Here is a 16,173-nt window from a genome sequence, read left to right on the forward strand (position 1 = left end):
TAGATATCCGACTCAATGACATACGGATTAAGTGTGAGGCAGCCACTGCGGCTATGAGACTCACAGATGTTGGGAGCTATGTAGAAATGGAGCCTGAATCCGAGGATAGTCCACGGGCTCTACAGGAGCGTGATTAGACCAATACTTACTTACGCCTCAGTAGTTTGGTGGACTGCTATGGAGAAAAAGTGCAACATAAGGACCATACAACAGGTTCAGAGAACATGTTGTCTTGGCATAAGCAGAACGATGAGGACCACGTCCACTAGGGCACTGGAGACTATTCGACCCAATGACATACAGATTAAGTGTGAGGCAGCCACTGCGGCTATGAGACTCACAGATGTTGGGCGCTATGTGGACGGGCCGTAGGCTCGAAATGGGGCCAATACTTACTTACGCCTCAGTAGTTTGGTGGACTGCTATGGAGAAAAAGTGCAACATAAGGACCATACAACAGGTTCAGAGAACATGAGCGTTGAGGACATCCGACCCAATGACATACGGATTAAGTGTGAGTCAGCCATTGAGGCTATGAGACTTAAGGCGATGGCAGAATGGATTGAGGATGGGAGCAGCTCATACCATCGCGGTATAATCGAGGCGACGATAGGAAACCTGGAAGGAAGGGGAGAGGCTTCCGATCGGATACCTGAGATGAACCTTGAAGTCGAGTGCAAGGCACTGCTGCCATTTGCACAGTCTTGGATTGACGGAACCCTAGTATTGCCATCTGGAAGATCATGTTACATGGATGAATCAAAGCTAGGGGATAGATTGGGCCTGGGGGTTTACATAGAGAACCCAGGGACTGACAGACTGCCTGACCATAATACGGTCCTGCAGGCGGAGATCCGGGCGATCACAGAATGCGTTAAGTGGTGTGGTGCTAACACGAGGACATCGAGTGTGAACATCTTTACCGACAGTAAAATTGCCATAAGGGCAATAACAACCAGGACGGTAAGGTCACGAACAGTCTTGCAGTGTAAGAAGGAGATTAACGCCTTCTCTGAGGATGGCAAAATCCGCATCGTTTGGGTACCGGGCCATAACGGAGTAGGGGGAAATGAAAGGACAGGCGATTTGGCGGTGAATGCCAAAGGACTGCCGTCAATAAACTTGGTTAACCCGAAGCCTTTCGGGTCGACGCAGTCCGAGTTAAGGGAGTGGGCGGCGAATGCGCATGCAACATTGTGGAACAGCGAAACGGTCGATAGGACGGCAAAAATCCTATGGGGGGATCCAAATCGTGAGGATGGCAAAATCCTCATCGCTTGGGTGCCGGGCCATAACGGAGTAGGGGGAAATGAAAGGACAGACGATTTGGCGGTGAATGCCAAAGGACTGCCGTGAATAAACTTGGTTAACCCGAAGCCTTTCGGGTCGACGCAGTCCGAGTTAAGGGAGTGGGCGTCGAATGCGCATGCAACATTGTGGAACAAAAAAACGGTCGATAGGACGGCGAAAATCCTATGGGGGGATCCAGATCGTGAGGATGGCAAAATCCGCATCGTTTGGGTGCCGGGCCATAACGTAGTAGTAGGGGGAAATGAAAGGACAGACGTTTTGGCAGTGAAGGGCAGAGGACTGCCGTCAACAAACTTGGTTAACCCGAAGCCTTTCGGGTCGACGCAGTCCGAGTTAAAGGGGTGGACGACGAATGCGCATGCAACATTGTGGAACAGCAAAACGGTCGGTAGGACGGCGAAAATCCTATGAGGGGATCCAGATCGTGAGAAGACGAGGCTATTACTGAAACGAAGCAAGAAGGAGGTCAGTATAGCTATTGGTATCATAGCGGGACACATAGGACTACAAGATCACTTATGTAAAATTGGTGCGGCAAGTGATAGCATGTGTAGGGCATGCGGGGAAGATGAAGCATTTCCTTCGTCATTGCCCGGCTTTCGCGTCTAACAGATACCGGCACTAAGGTGGAGGTTAGAGGTTACTTTATAGTGTTTAGAGCGCACAGCAAGCCGACTACGGGCCCCATGCCCATAGTGGCATGGGGCGGATTAATATCTGCACCCTCTTTTCAACCTAACCTAACCTATATTGAAATTGTACAGTGGTTTCCATAAAGTAGAACATCAACAGCAGGCTACCCAAGTATGATGCACTCAAGATCCTTTTCCATTGGCCCCTTCTATAGATTGATCTTCTTGTTTTTTATCTGATTTTGATAAAATTTTGATCGGGTTTCCTCTAGTTTACTCTCCTCCAGTATCCTTGCCAATATGATATGCCAAATCAATGATTTGAGGTCAACATAAAGTTTTGCGGAAGATCCTTGGTGTTATGTTTTCCAAAGTTAAAGTCGGACTCTGCCAAACTTACTGCCACTTTTACTTATTTTATTTCAATATGAAGAACATGCAAATAAGCGATTTTCATATTGTCACCTATAGGGCACTCCTCAACCTTCTTGCCATACTCTATAAAGCATTATGCTAACAATTTGTTAATATTTTACAAAATTTCTATAGAGCCACCTATTACTTCATCCTCCTGTCACACAGAGGGAGTTTGCAGAAATAGCGTCATATCAAATTACCACCAACACTGCTTTGTCTGATACCAATGCCCAGTGGCTACATGCTGTGTATTTTGTTTAACTGGTCCATCATGCCCCCACTAGCTTCTGCAAACCAAACCTGCACCCAGACCACAAACACCGAAGATCTCGGCTAACACATCTCCAAAGGTAATTCGAAAATTTGTCAAAATGTCAACGAGAATTTAGTGCTACGCTGTGTCGCCAAGCAGCATCTGGGGAGGCCAATAGCAGCGGCGTCTTGGCAGGCATAAGCCAAAAGGAGAATCACATCTGATGAGGTTTTGCTAGTATATGATGTGTTGGCTGCTTGTGGTGCCGAAGGTTGAGCTTGCTCTTGTTGTTGTTGGTGATTTTTGTAAAACAAACCATTAGTGGCCATTTAAGCCATTAGTCATACTCAATTAAAAGCCACATAAGCGGTGATCACTGTTTAACCAACTGGATGACAGAAACAAAAAAAAAAAGTTACCGAAAAACAAAGAGGACAGAATGCGATCAGCAGTAAAAAAAAAACAGCAGCTGTATGACCAGTGGTTAGCACACAGTGGGCTCATACAATTTATTATTTTGAATTTTAATTTTTAAACATGCCATGTCCGTCCGTCTGTCGAAAGCATGCTAACCTTCGAAGGTTAGCTAGACGCTTGAAATTTTGCACAAATATATCTTATTAGTGTCGGTAGGGATTGCTAATAGGCCAAATCGGTCTATGTTGTGATATAGCTGCTTTAAAAACCGATCTTGGGTCTTGAGTTTATGAACATCTAGAGGGCGCAATTCTTATCCGATTTAGCTAAAAATTTCCACGAGGTGTTTTGGTATCACCTCCAATAACTGCGTTAAGTATGGTTCAAATCGGTTGATAACCTGATATAGCTGCCATATAAACCGATCTAGGGTCTTGAGATCTTGAGCATCTAGAGGGCGCAATTCTTATCCGATTTGGCTGAAAATTTGCATGTGGTGTTTTGGTATCACTTCCAATAACTGTGCTTAGTATGGTTCAAATAGGTCCATAATCTTATATAGCTGCCATATAAACCGATCTGGGATATTGACTTCTTGAGCCACTAGAGGGCGCAATTCTTATTCGATTTGTCTGAAATTTTCCATTAAGAGTTTTGTTATGACCTCAAAAAAAAAAAAATCGTGCTAAGTATGGTTCAAATAGGTCCACAATCTGATATAGCTGCCATAAAAACCCATCTGGGATATTGACTTCTTGAGCCACTAGAGGGCGCAATTCTTATCCGATGTGTCTGAAATTTTGCATGAAGTGTTTTGTTATGACTTCCAAAAACTGTGCTAAGTATGTTTTAAATCGGTACATTACCTGATATAGCTGCCATATAAACCGATCTGGAATCTTGACTTCTTAAGCGGCTAGAGGCCGCAATTCTGATCCGATTTTGCTGAAATTTCGTACAACGGCTTTTCCCATGACCTTGAACATAATATGGTCTTAATCGATCTGTAGCCTGATATAGCTCCCATATAAACCGATCTCCCGATTATGCTTCTTGAGCCCCTACAAGGCGCAATTCTTATCCGAATGGACTGAAATATTACCCAATGCCTTCTACTGTGGTCTTCAACATTCATTTAACTTATGGTCCAAATCGACATAACAATTCTTATCCAAAAGAGATACCGCGCAAAAGACTCGACAAATGCGAGGGTATATAAGATTCGGCCGGGCCGAACTTAGCACACTCTTATTTGTTATATCTGAAAATATGAGCCAGAGGATATAATAACTCAACCTTGTGACGTGTGTGGCCTTTGGCATAGGTCTTTTCAAAAACTTTCTGGTGTGGATGCTTCAAGGGCCGCACATTGGTAGTTAACTCATATATCGAAGTCATTGCGAAAATGCTTCAACAAAATTAATAGGACGCAAGGTTAGGTTTACCGTATCCTCTTGCCATTGGGGTCACTTTTATATTTTTGAGTCCATTGCGAATGCAGTGATGACATAAAAGCTGAACACACAAGACAAAAATGTGGGGAACCAAGTAGAAACTTTGAACTGCTAGAGTATGGTCCAGTCAGCCAATTTCGGACTATGTATAACATCAGAACGACGAGCGGATTAAGAGCCTGGAGGGAATTCTGGCTCTAAATCTATGACTTCTCCTAGCAATTGCGGATCATTGAATCAAAAAGTGCTCGACCGTATCCAGCTGATCCTCGTCATCACATTTCCTGCGTCCAGCTCTAAGACAAGGGACTGTCCTTGCAATGAACAATTAGGACTCCTGCTAGCAATCCGAAGTCAACCCTCTAACACTTGGAACAAGTCTCGCCATTTTCAGCGAAATACTCGGCTTACACGGCATTCGCCACCCTGAAACCAATTGTCACACGCCTTATTCGTTCTGTCATCGTAGTAAGGTGACCGCTTTACCTTACTAAGAGGCTTGCACAGCGAAGGGTTCACTGATTTCGTAACACGAACTGCGCTTATCAACGATCCTTTCTGACCAGCCCATCGGCCGCTTCGTTCACCGCCAACCACGATGGCCCAGGACGGAGCGGAGTCTGATAGTATTTCCCATGCTTTTAGGAGACTCTTTTTCACTTCAATTCATTTCATTTCATTTCACTCCATTTCATTCCATTTCATTCCATTTCATTCCATTTCATTCCATTTCATTCCATTTCATTCCATTTCATTCCATTTCATTCCATTTCATTCCATTTCATTCCATTTCATTTCATTCCATTTCATTTCATTTCATTTCATTTCATTTCATTCCATTTCATTTCATTTCATTCCACTTCATTCTATTTCATTTCATTGCATTCCCTTTCATTCCATTCCATTCCGTTTCATTCCATTTCATTCCATTCCATTCCATTTCATTCCATTTCGTTCCATTTCATACCATTTCATACCATTTTATTTCATTCCATTCCATTCCATTCCATTCCATTCCATTCCACTCCATTCCATTCCATTCCATTCCATTCCATTCCATTTCATTCCATTTCATTCTATTCCATTCCATTCCATTCCATTCTATTTCATTCCATTCCATTTCATTTCATTCCATTTCATTTCATTTCATTTCTTTTCATTTCATTTCATTTCATTTCATTTCATTTCATTCCATTTCATTTCATTCCATTTCATTTCATTCCATTTCATTTCATTTCATACCATTTCATTTCATTCCATTCCATTTCATTTCATTTCATTTTACTTCATTTCATTCCATTCCATTCCATTCCTTTCAGTTCATTTTATTTTATTTCATTTCATTTAAAATTTTTTTTTTTTTAATTTATTTTGTTTTTTTCTACCTCTAAATACCACTGTGTCATTGTAAAACAAATACCAACAAACACAAAATGATTTAGTAAAAGTAATTAAAAATTTATATACCGACATTGTATCACAAAACAGTTTCGTAGAATTTTGCTTCCCGTTTTTTTCCTTCGAGTTTCATTTTCAACTCACTTTTGATTTGGAGCTTTAGATTTGGATTCGATGCTTACAATATTTAAAATAAATAATAAAAGGCAACAGGTTTTATACCGCATTTTAGGCTTTTATTTAGTAGGGGCATTTTCAGTTTTTTTGGTTCATTTAAGGAAGATCATCTAATAAAATCACACAATTCGTATAATTTGCTTTGTTTAGATTTGGATTACAAAGATTTAAAGTGAGATACCGAGTGTTGTCTGTACAGTAGGCAAATCAATCATTGAAATGAGCGGCATAGCAAGAAGGTGGTATGGTGTTCCTAAGGTAGCAAATGTTTCCAGGAAGGCGAAGTGAAATGATGGGAAAATTTTCACCTACTACATTGAGATTTTTTTATATATTTTTCTTTGTGAAAAATTCAGTAGCTGTTTCGTTAACTGTTTTCTAAGGGCGTGTAATTGTCGGATGAAGAGCGATAAGATTTCAAAGAAATGTCTTATATTAGATTTTAGGTATAAATGAATGAAGTTTCTCGGAACGGGATTGGAACTTCCTTGCATTTGGAAACGAAGTTGCAGATGGTGGAAAGCTTCGTTTTTATGCGGAGTAGCTGCAAATGCGGCGGCGGGCAGTCAGTGATTTTCGAGAGAATAGTCTCAATGAGGAGTCAGATGGTACTGGGCCTTTATAAAATACTGAGCGCCAGTAATACTTGAGATGACAAGGCGAGTTATTGGCGCCTTTAAATAACCAATGGCCAACATCAGCGTCTATTCCCAGGTTATAGTCGGATCATGGAGCAAGCGGCTCGCGACAACAAGGGATACATGTGCGATACCACAAAACCCATGTGGTTGGGGCGCTGGGCCCCGGAAAACTAGAAAAATCACTTTGTTTCTCATAGTTTTTAGGGGGCGGGTTACTGGCCCAGCGCCCCAACCGCATGGATTATGTGGCTTCGCACATGTATCCCTTGTTGTCGCGAGCCGCTTGCTCCATGATCCGACTATAACCTGGGAATAGACGCTGATGTTACAAGGCAGATTTTACCGTCTTACAGGAAAGCAAGCTAAACGTAACAGCTGATAACTGACAGAAGAAAGAATGCAATTACAGAGTCACAAGCTGTGAAAAAATTTGTCAACGCCGACTATATGAAAAATCCGCAATTACTTTTTGGGCAACCCAATATATTTTAGAATGGGGTCTTAGACGAATTTTTCGAGGTGTTACAAACGGAATGACTACATTAGTATACCCCCATCCTATGGTGGTGGCCATAAAAAGAAATTGAAAATAATTCTCTACTAACATTCTTCATATATGGATGTTGTATTTGCTATAGGCGTTATCAGTAAAACAATCTTTGTAATATTTTTTTTCTTAAACTCTTTATTTTTGTTATCTTCTTTTTGTTCATTTACTTGTTGTTGTATAACATAAAGAAAACACTTACTTGTTGTTTTTCTTGTGGTTGGTATTATTATTCAATACTGTCTTAATAATTTATATTGGGTTTCGGTTTTTGTGGTTTTTGCCAAATGCTTATTTACAAATATTTATAAATACTGTAGCTCCAGCAGAAAATACATTGTGGTCAGCAAGAGAAACGAGCAGCGCATCAGAGTAAGAAAAAGAATCAAGACTTGGACAATGATTAAGAATGCCGAGTAAAGTTTAAAGATAATGAGAAGATGACCCACGAAAAGACCGCCAGATGGGCCACCATATACTCAAGCATTTCTAGGCACCAACCTGATAGAGCCTTTGCTGTTTTATTGCTATGAGCCTGTTGGCTTTTTTCTGTGTTAGGCTTCTAACCGAAATGGCTTATCCAAGTTTTCTGCTAACATTTCTCAACTTAACCTCAATATATCTAAAGTTTGAGCTTTAATTTCTTATTTTTTAGTTTTTTTGTTTTTTTTTTTTATTTTCGAAATTAAAATAAGAAAGCTTTGTAGATTATTTTTTAACATTTTTGTTTTTTTTTATGTTTTTTTGTAAATAGTTGTTGTTATCATTCCTTGTGTGAAATTGAAATTTTGTTTTTGGTTTAAAAGCGAGTTTGGTTTATTTTTTTTTGTTTTTCGTTTTTTCTTTGATTTCGATAGTGTAGACTTTTGTTTTTTTTATACAATGGCGGCGTATGGAAGGAACAATGGACGATTTCTACGATAACAACGCAATGAGGCAGATATTGAGATTCGACTTTACAATTCGAAAATCAATTGACGATTTTTTTGTTAAAACTTAAAGTATAGTTAACAAAAAATTTGTATAATTATGTAATTTAATGTTATGAAATAATATTTATCACATTTCTTTCATATTTTCTTTAGCAAATAATATCAAAAATATTTATTTTTTATTTTGGTTTTTGTGTAAAATTTGCGGAGGAGTGATATTTAGAAATTCAATTTGAAAGAAAATTTCTTAAAAATTCTAAAATTTTCCAAGACAAACCAGTAAGGAAAGGCAAAAGTCGGGAGGTGCCGGCTTTATAATACCCTACACCTACCCTACACCTACCCTACATGTACCCTACACCTACCCAACACCTACCCTACACCTATCCTTTAGGTACAAAGTTTGAGCTATGTGTAATTCTGAACCAATTTTGATGGACCTCGCCGGATTATTGCAAATCGGACTAGAATATATACATATGAGAGATATGTCTAAAACTGAACCGATTTCAAGCAAACTTTATAGACATTGTGGAAGTCGTCGAAGAAAGCGTCGCACAGTGGGCCAAATGGCAAAAAAATTGGAAATAAGTCTACAACTTTTTATCTGTTGATTTTAGCCATACAAAATGTTCTAGACATTTGTAGAGGAGGACATAGGCTTTCAGAAAAGTGCTGTTGTTGGTCCATATCTTTAATACAGGGTGAGCTACAGGGTGTCAAAGTTGACCACTTTTGACTTCTCCAAGCTTCTGGGGGCCATAACTTTTGATCTACTCAACCGATTTACATGATTTAGGACTCTAGAGAAAGAGCTTGACAAGATCTAAAAAACTTATGCATAAAGTACCATGCCATCGTGTACTGTTAAGGAGTTATGAATTGTTTAATTTTAAAATATGAAAATTTGGCCTTGGTTTTTTTCAGTGTTTTTTAAATAACTCCGTCAATTTTAAAGCTATAAACTTCATACTTCACACAAATTATGCCAGCATATGTGTGCATAAAATACAAAAGGAATCACGTGAATATCTTTGGCGGTTTAAAAATGGCATCGTTTTCAATATGAAAAATATTTTTTTTGTCAAAAAATTGCAAAATTTTTCAAAAAAGATACTCCCATTTCCTTTAAGTTTTCGCAAACTTTGGCCGTCAAAGCATTATCATTTCTTTCCATTTTCACAAAGTCGAGGTATTAAGAAAAGTTTTAAGTGCTAATTTGGCTAATTTCGATATCAAACAACACCGTTATCTTAAGACCAAAATGGCCAATTTTTTTACTAAACTTCAAAAGTTTCTCACTGGAAAAAAAGTTCCACGGGGATTTTTTCGCTTTTTTTGAACTTAAATGAAAGCTTAAAATGTTCCCAACATTTTAAGGTATGTCTCGCCATATCCTAGCCATAAATGAGATCGTAGCGATCAAAATACTGAAAAAAGTCAATTTTCAAGTAGTGCTATATTCATTGCTAAAAAACAAGTATTACGTCACATTTTATTGCAAAGATGTTAAATAAACTTTTATTTGGTAACACTTCTTCTACAAAACACAAAAAGAATCATGGAAATATCTCTATTCTATTCCATTTTATGGAACCGGCAATAAAAAAGTCAATTTTTCAAAAAAGTCGAATTTCCCAAATTTTGTTTTTGTTGTCCTAATTGCACATGACACACTATAGCCATATTTACGCAACATACCTTATCGTAAAGGAAATTTTCATACCTTTCCAACAATGTATAAAACATTTCTCAACTCGGATTCTATCTACTCTAAAATTCATTTACACTTCATTAAACTCTATATAAAAATGTCTATTTGTGAAATGGAACCTTATATGGGGCCTACACTAAAACATTGATAGATTTGCCCAGGGTTTACAATACAAATGTGTTAGAATAAAAAAAGGTCTCCTGCCAAAGTTTAAAAAAATTGGAATAAAAATATGTGTTTTAGAGCGAAAACACTTCGCATCGGCGTGCGTTTGTATAGTACCTACATCTATTTTTAATGTAAGCTGATGATTTTTGAATAAAAAGTAACCTAGAAATATACCTGCATATATATATATATTTGTGTTAAGATTTGATGCAGACAAATGTTACCTGTTTCGCTATGTCGAATTCCCAGGAAATCCACCGTATCAATGAATGTGAAAAAACCTACCCATAAAAAATTCATTGTCATTTTTTTTAACCAAATTCGAGTCCAGGTAAATAATTATAGAAGAGTAAGTAAAAAGAGGCACTTTGGACCCCTTTTTACGATTGCGTCTGATACCTGAAATGGGTCATTAATTGTGAATATATTGCATAAATATTTGAACAAAATCCAAATTTTCTTCATTATATTTTGTAGAGGCGTAAAGGACATTTATAAGTTATGGAAGTCATACTGAAGTATTCCACTCTTTCGAAAATTGTATGGGACATCAAAAATGATTCCAAATCATACACGGAGTCATTTAAGGAACTTGTTTACACTTTGGACCACATATATGGAATAAGGCTAAATAAAGACGCTTTAGACAAACTTGAAAAATTCTACAAATCATTTGAGAGAAGGTTGCCAGAATGTTCATTCGCAAAAATCAAGTTTTTCAAAATGTATGAGAAGTGGCTGAAATCGGATCTACTTATTGAAATTAAACCGCTGATTCCCGGCCGGCCTAGCAAAGCATACGACGAAGTTACGGAGAAAACCAAAAAGAAAAAACAAGAGGAACTATTGGCGGCACATCCGCCAAATTTAATAAAAGATACGTTCAAAACAGCATTGTTAAAAACACAACCAAAAAATGTTGGACGAATTGTCGATGTTTTACCATTAGCATCTCCGAAAAGGGTAAAGAGAATGGTAGAAAGTATTCCAACTCCAAAATCGACTACAGAATTCACGGAGGAAGATGCACTGGCCCTGATTTTGAACCTAGGCCTCTCAAGAAACAAATACTCAACAATGAGGAAGGCTCTTCGTGAAAAAGGATGGGGTTGTTTACCCTCAAAACATAAATTGTACAACACCAGGACGAAAATGGTGCCATCAAATATATACGTGGACGAATTAAAAGCAAGAGTGAAACTTGCTGATCTTGTTGAAAATACAGCTGTTAGAATTATTTCTAATTTTACTGAAGAACAGTTGAACACATGTAATAATTCCGAAGTGGTTTTGATCAGCAAATGGGGTTGTGATGGATCATCTGGATTTTCCGAATATAAGCAACAAACAGAAATAGATACCAACTTCGCATCAATTTTCATGGCATCATTAGTACCATTGAGAATGAGATTGTACAAGGACCAATCTTCATCATCGAAAGAAAATGCATTTCAAGATATATGGATAAATAGAACACCTGGGTCAAAATATTTATGTCGCCCAATTCGGTTTGAGTATACAAAGGAAGACCGGAACACAACACGATCTTTGGTGAACGAAATAAAGGAAGAAATTGCTGCATTACCCATGATTGTTATAAACCAATTGGGAAGAAATATAAAAGTTTCGTTTCAACTACAACTCACTATGATCGATGGAAAGGTGGCAAACGCATTAACTGGCGTTATGTCCAATTGGAGATGCAATATTTGTGGCAAGAAGAATGGGCAATTCGAGGACAAGTCTGATGAAAATTTAGTAAACGAAAATGCGCTCAATTTCGGTATTTCGCCCCTGCACTGTAGAATTCGATTCATGGAGTATTGTTTGCATTTATCGTATGACCTTAAATATCGGACTAGCCCTGGAAACCGCGATGTCTCTGCTAGAAACAACCAAGATCTTCACAAAATGAGGCAGGAAGAGAAGAATCGAATCCAGTTGGAGTTTAAACAAAAGGGACTTATAATAGATAAACCTCTTTACGGATACGGAAGCACAAATGATGGCAACTCGGCAAGGCGGTTTTTTGAGGACCCCGTATCGACATCTAAAATAACCGGTCTTGATGAACACTTGCTAAGACGATTCAAAGTGATTTTGGCTGTAATCAATAGCAAAAAGATGATAAATTCAACCAAATTTGAAGCTTATAGTAATGACACAAAAAACATTTTATCTGATTTATATTCGTGGAAAGCTTTAACACCGACAGTACATAAAGTCTTACATCATGGCAAGGAAATTGTGGAATACAACATACTTCCGTTAGGAGAACTTACAGAAGAAGCTCAGGAATCCCGTAATAGAGATGTTAAACAGTTCCGGCTTTTCAATACCCGAAAGAGCACCAAATTTAACCAAAATTATGATTTACTTCAATATTTATTGTTATCGTCTGATCCGGTACTATACAGCATCAGAACTAAATGGCTACCAAAAATATGTGACGATATAGATAAGGACGATCCCGATGCCATTCAAATTAAAGAGCTTTTAAATTTTGATACCTTAGATTATTTGGTAGAGAATAAAATCAAATAATACAAAACTAAAATGCTTTTTTATTTTGGGAGTAGCTAATATACATATAAACGCACGCCGATGCGAAGTGTTTTCGCTCTAAAACACATATTTTTATTCCAATTTTTTTAAACTTTGGCAGGAGACCTTTTTTTATTCTAACACATTTGTATTGTAAACCCTGGGCAAATCTATCAATGTTTTAGTGTAGGCCCCATATAAGGTTCCATTTCACAAATAGACATTTTTATATAGAGTTTAATGAAGTGTAAATGAATTTTAGAGTAGATAGAATCCGAGTTGAGAAATGTTTTATACATTGTTGGAAAGGTATGAAAATTTCCTTTACGATAAGGTATGTTGCGTAAATATGGCTATAGTGTGTCATGTGCAATTAGGACAACAAAAACAAAATTTGGGAAATTCGACTTTTTTGAAAAATTGACTTTTTTATTGCCGGTTCCATAAAATGGAATAGAATAGAGATATTTCCATGATTCTTTTTGTGTTTTGTAGAAGAAGTGTTACCAAATAAAAGTTTATTTAACATCTTTGCAATAAAATGTGACGTAATACTTGTTTTTTAGCAATGAATATAGCACTACTTGAAAATTGACTTTTTTCAGTATTTTGATCGCTACGATCTCATTTATGGCTAGGATATGGCGAGACATACCTTAAAATGTTGGGAACATTTTAAGCTTTCATTTAAGTTCAAAAAAAGCGAAAAAATCCCCGTGGAACTTTTTTTCCAGTGAGAAACTTTTGAAGTTTAGTAAAAAAATTGGCCATTTTGGTCTTAAGATAACGGTGTTGTTTGATATCGAAATTAGCCAAATTAGCACTTAAAACTTTTCTTAATACCTCGACTTTGTGAAAATGGAAAGAAATGATAATGCTTTGACGGCCAAAGTTTGCGAAAACTTAAAGGAAATGGGAGTATCTTTTTTGAAAAATTTTGCAATTTTTTGACAAAAAAAATATTTTTCATATTGAAAACGATGCCATTTTTAAACCGCCAAAGATATTCACGTGATTCCTTTTGTATTTTATGCACACATATGCTGGCATAATTTGTGTGAAGTATGAAGTTTATAGCTTTAAAATTGACGGAGTTATTTAAAAAACACTGAAAAAAACCAAGGCCAAATTTTCATATTTTAAAATTAAACAATTCATAACTCCTTAACAGTACACGATGGCATGGTACTTTATGCATAAGTTTTTTAGATCTTGTCAAGCTCTTTCTCTAGAGTCCTAAATCATGTAAATCGGTTGAGTAGATCAAAAGTTATGGCCCCCAGAAGCTTGGAGAAGTCAAAAGTGGTCAACTTTGACACCCTGTAGCTCACCCTGTATTAAAGATATGGACCAACAACAGCACTTTTCTGAAAGCCTATGTCCTCCTCTACAAATGTCTAGAACATTTTGTATGGCTAAAATCAACAGATAAAAAGTTGTAGACTTATTTCCAATTTTTTTGCCATTTGGCCCACTGTGCGTCGTTCAAAATTTTGGGAAGATTGGTCAATAAATGCGCTTGCAGTGGCTCTAGGAGTGAGAATCGTCCGATATATATATATGGGAGCTATATCAAAATCTGAACCGATTTCTATGAAATTCACCTGTAATGTCGTGAGTTATCGGAAAATCCTTCCTGCCAAATTTCAAGAAAATCGGGTAACAAATCACCATTTTATTGCATTATTACTTGAAATCGGACGAACATATATATGGGAGCTATATCCAAATCTGAACCGATTTCTATAAAATTCACTTGTAATGTTGGAAGTCATTAGAAATTCCTTCCTGCCAAATTTCGAGAGAATCGGGTAACTAATTACCATTTTATTGTATTATTACTGCAAATCGGACTAACATATACATGGGAGCTATATCTAAATCTGAATCGATTTCTATGAAATTCACCTGTAATGTTGGGAGTCATAAGAAATTCCTTCCTGCCAAATTTCGAGAGAATCGGGTAACTAATTACCATTTTATTGTATTATTACTGCAAATCGGACTAACATATACATGGGAGCTATATCTAAATCTGAACCGATTTCTATGAAATTCACCTGTAATGTTGGGAGTCATAAGAAATTCCTTCCTGCCGAATTTCGAGAAAATCGGGTAACAAATGACCATTTTATTGCAGTATTACTGCAAATCGGACGAACATATATATAGGAGCTATATCAAAATCTGAACCGATTTCTATAAAATTCACATGTAATGTTGGGAGTCATAAGAAATTCCTTCCTGCCGAATTTCGAGAAAATCGGGTAACAAATGACCATTTTATTGTATTATTACTGCAAATCGGTCTAACATATACATGGGAGCTATATCCAAACCTGAGCCAATTTCTATGAAATTCACCTGTAAGTTTGTTAGTCATAAGAAAATCCTTCCTGCCTAATTTCAAGAAAATCGGACAACAAATGACCATTTTATTGCATTATTACTGGAAGTCGGACGAACATATATATGGGAGCTATATCCAAATCTGAACCGATTTCTATAAAATTCACCTGTAATATTGGGAGTCATTAGAAATGCCTTCCTGCCAAATTTCGAGAGAATCGGGTAAAAAATGACTATTTTATTGCAGTATTACTGCAAATCGGACGAACATATACATGGGAGCTATATCCAAATCTGAACCGATTTCTATGAAATACACATGTAATGTTGGGAGTTATTTGAAAAATTCTTCTTGCTGAATTTCGAGAGAATCGGGTAAAAAATGACAATTTTATTGCAGTATTACTGCAAATCGGACGAACATATACATGGGAGCTATATCCAAATCTGAACCGAGTTCCATGAAATTCACCAGTAGTGTCGAGAGTCATCGGAAAATGCTTTCTGCCAAATTTCGAGAGAATCAGGTTACAAATTACCATTTTATTGTATTATTACTGCGAATCGGACTAACATATACATGGGAGCTATATCTAAATCTGAACCGATTTCTATGAAATTCACCTGTAATGTCGTGAGTCATAAGAAAATCCTTCCTGCCTAATTTCAAGAAAATCGGGTAACAAATGACAATTTTATTAAAGTATTACTGGAAATCGGACGAACATATACATGGGAGCTACATCCAAATCTGAGCCGATATTTGTCAATTTCAATAGGCTTCGTCTCTAGGCAGAAAAACATGCCCATGATAAATTTGAAGACGATCGGTTGAGAATTGCGACCTGCAGTTTGTACACAAATTAACACAGACAGATAGACAGTTGGACAGACAGACGGACAGACAGACGAACAGACAGACGGACAGACAGACGGACAGACAGACGGACAGACAGACGGACAGACAGACGGACAGACAGACGGACAGACAGACGGACAGACAGACGGACAGACAGACGGACAGACAGACGGACAGACAGACGGACAGACAGACAGACGGACATAGCTAAATCGAATCAGAAAGTGATTCTAAGTCGATCGATATACATATATGGATCTATCTCTCTTCCTTTTGGGTGTTACAAACTTATTCACTTAGTTATAAAACCCTGTACCACAGTAGTGGTGTTGGGTATAAAAATAGAAAAAATTTGGTTTT

The 16,173-nt window shown here is 37.5% G+C and overlaps 1 long non-coding RNA gene across 1 annotated transcript in view; it reads left to right on the forward strand.

Moving 5' to 3' along the window:
* LOC131995654 (uncharacterized) overlaps positions 1-16,173 on the forward strand; it is a 62,095-nt gene that overhangs the window by 23,078 nt on the left and 22,844 nt on the right. The window lies entirely within an intron of this gene.

The sequence above is a fragment of the Stomoxys calcitrans genome, chromosome 3, assembly GCF_963082655.1.
Source record: "Stomoxys calcitrans chromosome 3, idStoCalc2.1, whole genome shotgun sequence".
In the NCBI taxonomy this organism is placed as follows: Eukaryota; Metazoa; Arthropoda; class Insecta; order Diptera; family Muscidae; genus Stomoxys; species Stomoxys calcitrans.